Here is a 7,542-nt window from a genome sequence, read left to right on the forward strand (position 1 = left end):
CCCAGCGCGTCGCCATAGCAACCGCGTGGCGGGCCAGCGGCTGCTCGAGGGGGCGGGACAGACGAGCTCGGTAGTCCCGCCCCTGGTTATGCTGGACGACAGCGACCCAGCGGCCCGCAAGGATTTGAAACCGTTTGGCTGCGGCGGCGGGGCGGCGGCGGCCGAGTGGACGGCTTGCTTGTGGGGGCTGCAGGTTCTCTCTCTCTCTTCTTTTTCTCTCACCAATAGTTGCCGCTCCCGCCCTAGTCCCAGGTTCTGCGTGGAATTTTGCGCGGGATGGAGCCCCCGCGCGTGCGGGCTGGCTCGGGGAGGGGCGTCGCCGCAGGCCGGGGACCCGCGCTTGCGGCCTGTGTGGCGCGCACCCCCGCGGGCCTTGCAGCCCAGCGAAGGCCAGGGAAAGTTCTCAGTAAAGTTGGGTCAGGAGGCATGGCGTGGCCCAGAGCCTTGAGGTAGGGGCTTGGGGTTGTGAGGAGAGATCTGTGTCCTGGAGCGGGTAGGACAGTGGCCCAGGCCTGAGCGGGCCACGCAGGCGCCGCTCACACCGGCGGAGGAAGTGACCGCAGGGAACCGGACAGCAGCAGTGCTCTGCCCGGGGAGCAGGACCCGACCGCAGGCTGGCTCCGAGAAAGTCCTGACGAATTTGGGGTTTGCAAGCTTCCCAGCCCGGAGTCGCCGTCCTTTAGTGGGACGTGCAATGTTTGTAGAGACCCAGAAAAGAAGTACTTAGGACAGCGGCCTTTTGTTTTGTGTTTGAGACAGGCTCTCACTGTGTAGACCTTGCTGGTGTCGAATTCACAGAGATCCACCTGCCTCTGCCTCCTGAGTGCTGGGATGACAGGGCGTGTGCCTTCGGCCCCCCCCCATCAGTATGCTGGTATTTTTATGACTTGTCATTACTATTTAAAGATAATGGGAAGATAGAAAAGGCGAGCGAAATGCCAGTGAGCCTGTTCCCCTTAACCCCAGCTGAGGGGAGAACAGGATCATGTGTGCAGTGTTCAGGTCCAGCTGATTGCCTCCAGGACCCAGTCGGGTCATTGACGCCGCTAAGCCCCACCTTCCAGCCGGAGAAGGATCGTGGAAATCGTTCTATTTGCTTAAGTGCCCTGGAGGACACACTGGGATACATTTCTAAGGCCCACAGTTGCCCCGATGTCTTCTGGGAAGACATCCAGATGTGTAACCCACAAAATACGTGCCCTGGTAACCCTTGTTGACTCGTTGGCACTTCAAGTCTTCTGTATTACTCTCCACAATATATTTAAAATATGACTTGATGGAACAAAATACATTTTATGTAACTTTCAGGACTGTGTTGCGTTTGGCGAGGTGCATGCTATGAAGTACGTCCTTGGCTTAGTGGCTGTCTCTTTTATATTAAGGCTGTTAATATTGGCGGCTTGCGTGTGCTTTGCTGACTTCTATGGCAGCCAAGCACCTTTGAGAAGGTCCTAGCTTGTTTCATAGCTGTCCACAAAGAAACAGATTTTTAAAAAGGTGAGGCCAGTGAGTTTAATAAAAGACACCACATAAATACAGAATATAAATACACGAGACACCCTACTTTTTTCTATACTTTTGAAATAGCTTGTGCATGTAGCGGTCATTTTAGTTATCAGTGAAAGACAGGCCATGAGTGATTTAATTCTAAACCAGAGATAGAGCTTTACCTATTTTTCCTTTTTCTTTAAACTTTTTATTTTATTTATTTATTAAAGATTTCTGCCTTTTCCCCGCCACCGCCTCCCATTTCCCTCCCCCTCCCCAGATCAAGAGTTCTTTAAACTTTTTGAAACATGGTTTCTCTACATAGCTGTGGCTGTCCTGGAACTCACTCTGTAGATCAGGGTGGCCTTGACCTAGTGAATAAGTCTGTTTCCGTCTCCTAACTGTGGGATCAAAGGCATAAGCCACCATGCCTGACCCTCGTTTTTCAGTGTTAATACCTTAAACCTGAAGTTCTGATGTAGTGTAAAAACCTTTTGGATAGCTAGACATAATTTGTGTGTACAGTATAATTTGTGTATCAGAAATTCCTTCCAAAATTGAAACGTTAATTTTTGTTGTTGTTGTTGTTGAAGAATAAATAAGGGGCAAAGAAAGGCAGAGTTCGGCTAAGAATCACGGCGTTATTTTTGCGTGGGTATGTGTGTGCACAGAAATTTGGGGGCCAGGAGTCAATGTGACCTTAGATTCTTCAGGAGCTGTCCAACTTGTTTTGAGTGAGTTTCGCTGATACTTGGGCTCCCTGATTGGATTTGGCTGACTGGCCAGTGAGCTCTAGGGAGCCACCTGTCTCTCTGTCTTTCTGCTGCTGAATTACTGGTGTCTGTCCCTTGTGCCTGCTTCTTAGGTGGATACTGGGATTGAACTCAGTCCTCCTGCTTCTTCAGCAAGAACTTTACTGAACCAGCCCATTTCTGCTTTTCTTTCCCGAGTATGATTTGACTATTACATGTTCGGATAGCATTCGGATTGCCTTTCTATTATTCAAATTACTTTTTTTTATTAGTTGGAGATATTTCTGACTTACATGTAAATGACCAAGTTGTCAGATTATGTAAGACCTAGGGATTTCAGAATTTTAATCTGGGCTTTGCTTAATTATATGATTTTGGTGAGTCAACTGCTGAATGCTAGTCTCCTCTAATATCAAACTCTAACATTTCCACAAATGTCAAAGGATTTATTGAGAATTAGTGATCACGAGGAACCTTTTTGCTTTGGCTGCAGCAAACGACAGGCTTAGGCAAACTTGAGTACATGGGCATGCGTGTAAGCCTGGAAGTGTATCTAGGGCAAAGCCGTGCTTAAAGTTGTGGACCCAGGAGTTTCTGCTGTTTTAACCACTTGAATAGTTGTTTTCAACTTTATTATCTATTATCCAGTATGCTATCATAGAGTGCTTTATATAATATCATACTGTACTTTCACCAAGTACTGAATATATTGTAGGAATTTAAAATGAAACAAACCAAACACAACTCCCCCAAACTAATGAACTAGTTGTTAAATTAATTTAAACCAAGTAACTTGATTGGTTAACTATTTATGCAGCGCTGAGTATTGAGACTGGAGCCTCACATGTGCCAGGCAAATGCTCTGTCACAGAGCTACCTCCCCAGCCCGGAAGGAACTTTAACTGTGTCTTAAAGTTGAAAACACATTCCTCTCTCTCTTTGTAACATAGAAAGTAGGATGGCCGGTTTTGACAGATGGAATTAGGAGCATGTATCCTGTAAGACCTACTTGGTGTTCAGAACAGAAGTGTTCCAAACCAATCATTTGGGGCTGAGGGATGACTCCATCTGAAAAGTGCCTGCGGTTCAAGCATGAGGTCCCAAGTTTGGATGCTCAACCCTCAGATAAAAGCTGAATGTGGTGGTGTGCAGCGGTAACCCGAGACAGGTAGATTCCTGGTTCTCATTGGCCAGATAGCCTAGCTGAATTGATGAGCTTCAGGCTTAGCGAGAGGCCCTGTCTCAAAAATAAATGTGCATAGTGATCAAAGAAGAGATGCAAAATTGTCACATGAAAATGCACACACCCACAGAAACTTGTACTCCCCCCCCTAAAAAAAATGCCAAAAAAGCCATTTTTTGTCATACAGAAGTTGAACATTAATCTGTTTATTCAACAATCAATTCTTTTGCCCCTAACATGTACTTTATAATATGCAGGATGCTTTCTGAGGTGTAAGTTGCTTTCCAAGAACCTCTTATGGTAAATGCAGTAACACACATGTGAACATTTACAGCAAGAAGAGAGCAGAAACTAGGCTAGGGTAAGTAGGACTAGCTGTGCTCAGCAATGACACTGAGCTGGATAGGTCTGCCCCCAGGTCTGTATAGACCTGTGCATTGATTAGCTAAGTCTTGGAGTGTTTGAAGAATGGTGAGAAGTTCATCATGACAGTGGGGAGGTTAAAATGGCCACTGGTGGGTTTGTGTAGTTAGGCGAAGACTAGCTGTGGTAAGAGCTAGGCTTAAATGGGGAGGCACTTGCATGGCTCACACAGGGTCTGGAAAGTATCCTGTACGGATACTGTCTATCTAGAGATAGAGCAGAAGAGAGATTTTGAAATTGTTCTGATTAGTATCACATTTTTCTCAGGTATAGACAAGCCTTGTTGGAGGGCAGGTCACGGGGTCATTGTAGTAGTACAAGTTAGTGGTACACAGGGTTTTCTCTGGTAGAGTGCAGTGAGAGTAGAGAAGCTGGGGCTTCTGCGTGTTTGTCCTGGGCTGCTTTATGGAGAGTTTTGATAATGGAAGCCTTGACATGTCTATCAAGGAAGATGAAACAGGTGATGATACCACTAAGCATATGAACACAATTGTAAAGAATTTCCTTTGGGATATATATAACTTTGTAACAAACAGGACATTACAGAATAGGTCCAGGAAGCTGCTGTAAATAGGAGTTTGGAACTGCAAGGAGAGAGTAAGTTAGCAATAAAATTTAAGGTAAACAGCATAAGCAAACTACCAGTACCGATTGTGACTGCCCAGAGAGAAGGTAAAAAGTCAGATTCTAAGAAAACCCTGGAAAGAGCAATGCAGAATGTGGACTTAATGGTGTCTGGGGAAATGAGCTGTTGGGAGACTGAGAAGAAAGGACCTGGGAGGCAGCAATGCAGGAGGAAGGGAGCTATTAAGTCAAAGATGCATTTCTAGGAGTAGCGAGTGGTACTAGGCGTAGGATAGTACCATAAGGAGGGTAAGGTGATGTGAGGTGCTGTGAGGTATGGTACCCGGGAGACAAGAAGATAGCTGTTTGGATCACGGGGAACTCTGAAAGGGCTCAGCAGCCTGCTGGAGTGGAACGGGTGATTCCCATGGAGAATGGAGCTAGAAGGAAAGCAAGAGTGGACTGGTGCATGGAAGGCCAGACTGAGGGGTGACACAGGAGGGGAAGGAGCCAGTGAGATGGAGAGTTTGAAATAAGGGGGAGTAGGTAAGTGATGGTTGAGAAGTGATAGGAGGGGATACCGTCTTGGAAAGGAGAATAGCTGCTGGCTGGGATGTAGGAACAGTGGCCAGGTAAGGATGTAAGGATGTGTCCTCCTTCCAGAGGTGGGAGGAGCACCATTTTAGTAGGGTGAGTACCATCTATTTTTTTTATGAGCTATTTTTTTTCTTAAATTGAGAAAAAAGTCACAATTGATTAAAGGGCTTTAAGGTGTATGTTAAGTTTTGGGCATTGCTCTGTGGACTGGTCAAAAGTCAGCTCTTGAAAGAGCCATCTGACTCCCAGACGGTGCCTACTTTCTGGAGTGGCTCTTTGGTTAGAGAGTGACAGGATGGATGGGGTTGCTAAGGGAAGAGGAGGTGGGATGGGAGGAGGAGGGAGAGAGGTGCAGGTGAGCGTCCACGGAGAAGGTGCTGCTGTCAGGTGCAGGCCTGTTCCTAATGGGAATGGACAGCAAGCATGTAGCCAGATGACTTGAGGCCCCAAAGAGGCAATTGTGGAAGAAGCAGTAGCTGGGATCTTAGCCAGTGTTTACCCTGCTAGGCAGTGCTGGGTGGAGAGAATGAAAGACTGAATAAACCACGCACCTGTGTGCAATAGTGAGGCCATTGCTCCTTCTCATGGCTGTGAGGGAAGTGAAGGGAACCAGTGGAAGGTAGGGCCACTGACCGAGACAGGACAGGAGGCTGTAGAAGATACTGGTGAGAAACTGTAAACATTGGAGCCTCGTTTCGCAGGGGTAATGTTAAACTGTGGCATAGGACAGCTTTGAAGGAAGAGCAGAGCTTTCCCCAATCTATCATTTGTAAGTACGTGACAAGTTGGGTAGTTCACAGTTTAAGTAGACGTTGATTGTGGAATTTGTTCTCTTTTTTTTCTTCAGTTTCAATACACATAAAATTAATTTTCCAAGGATCTGTAGACTGAACCTAGGTCTCAGACATGCTAGACAAGTACTACACCTCTTATTAAACTACACTCGGCTCTTTTTTACTTGTTATTTAGAGACAACATCTGTATAAATAGTCCAGGTTTGCCTCGAGATCGCGCTGTAACCAAGGTAGGCATTGAGCATTCTGAGTAATGGCATTACATGTTTGTGCTACAGGTAAGGGTTGAAAGTGTGTGTGTGTGTGTGTGTGTGTAGACCAGATGTCACCTCCTCCCACCTTATCCTTTGAGACAGGCTCTTTCCCCGAACCTGGAGCTCATCTCTTGGTAGACTGGGTATTCTGGGAATTACAGGAACCTGCCTGTCTCTGCCCCACTGCACACAAACACATGTGAGTTTTATGTGAATACTGGGGATCCGAACTCAGGTCCCCATGCTTAAGCAGTAAGCTCTTTAGCAACTGAGCCATCTTGCTACTTCCTGGATATATTTTTAACATAAGATAGTTTGCTTCTGGTTTTGTCAGTGTATATGAAGAGTTAATATTTTTAAAGGTGTAGGGGGGAATTAAAGGACTTTTAAGATTTTGGCATACAGTTCAGTGAATTCTTACATGTGTACAGACTTCACAATCTCATCAGCAGTTCATGTGCAGAACAGTTAGATACACATTTTCTCTAGTCAGACTGTCCTTCGCTGATGATCTCTGTGACCATTGGCTGTTATCGCTGCTAACGTCTTTTTCCAATTCTGGGTCTTTATATCAACAGACTTAGCACACAACCTTTCGGTTGGTTGGTTTATTTATTTATTTATTTATTTATTTATTTATTTATTTATTTTCGAGACAGGGTTTCTTTGTAGCTGTCCTGGAACTAGCTCTTGTAGACCAGGCTGGCCTCGAACTCACAGCCTGCCTCTGCCTCCCGAGTACTGAGTGGTGGTGGTGCATGCCTTTAATCCCAGCACATAACCTTTTGAAAAGGAGTTGTTTCCCTGTAGTTTTTCTTGTTTTGGGTATCAGTATTCATTCTTGGTTGCTGAGTGCAGCGTTAGTATGTGTGATAATATTACAATTTGTGGACTGCTTCCACTGTTGATTTTTAAAATATCACTCAAGCCACCACCACCACATTTGCACTTTTTGTGTGAGAATAGATTTTATATTTCATCTGGGAGTTTTTGGTCATATGGTGAGTGCATGATTAGCTTTGAAAGACACTGCCAAACGATTTCCAGAAAGTCCTTGTCGTGTCACTTTCTGGCCGGCAACACATCAGAGTTCTGTATTCTCCATTCTCACCACCATTTTGCATTTCTTGACTTAACTTTGTCTGTCCTCATGTGTTGTTGGGGTATTGCAGTATGGTTTGCTTTTCACTTCCTTAGTGACTAGTGATGTTGAGCATCTTTTTATGTGCATAATTGCCAGTATTTGTATTTTTCTTTGGTGAACGGATTGATGTTTTAAATATAATATAACTGATTTAAATAATATAATTTAAAATATAATTATTAAAATAAAATAAAATATAACAGACACATAGGAGTTATATATGTTTGGAGGATTCATTGCTGTATTTAAAACTGTGTATACAGTCTGTAATGACAACAGGGTAGTTGGTACCATCCTTCCATAATTTTATGATTTCTTTCTTTTTTTAAATATTTATTTATTT

General features: G+C 44.8%; 1 protein-coding gene across 5 annotated transcripts in view; it reads left to right on the plus strand.

The window, feature by feature from the left end:
• Positions 1 to 7,542, plus strand: part of Cep112 (centrosomal protein 112) — a 363,872-nt gene continuing 356,330 nt past the window's right edge. For 2 of the 5 annotated variants that reach the window (XM_050164304.1, XM_050164306.1), the window contains exon 1: positions 4 to 193. The gene's annotated coding sequence lies outside the window, so the exon portion shown is untranslated. Of the gene's footprint in view, positions 194 to 7,542 lie in introns of all 5 variants that reach the window. The other 3 variants (XM_050164302.1, XM_050164303.1, XM_050164305.1) reach the window with 3 other exon arrangements.

Source organism: Alexandromys fortis, unplaced genomic scaffold (genome assembly GCF_014885135.2).
Source record: "Alexandromys fortis isolate MF-2015 unplaced genomic scaffold, M_Fortis_MF-2015_v1.1 scaffold_156, whole genome shotgun sequence".
Taxonomy (NCBI): domain Eukaryota; kingdom Metazoa; phylum Chordata; class Mammalia; order Rodentia; family Cricetidae; genus Alexandromys; species Alexandromys fortis.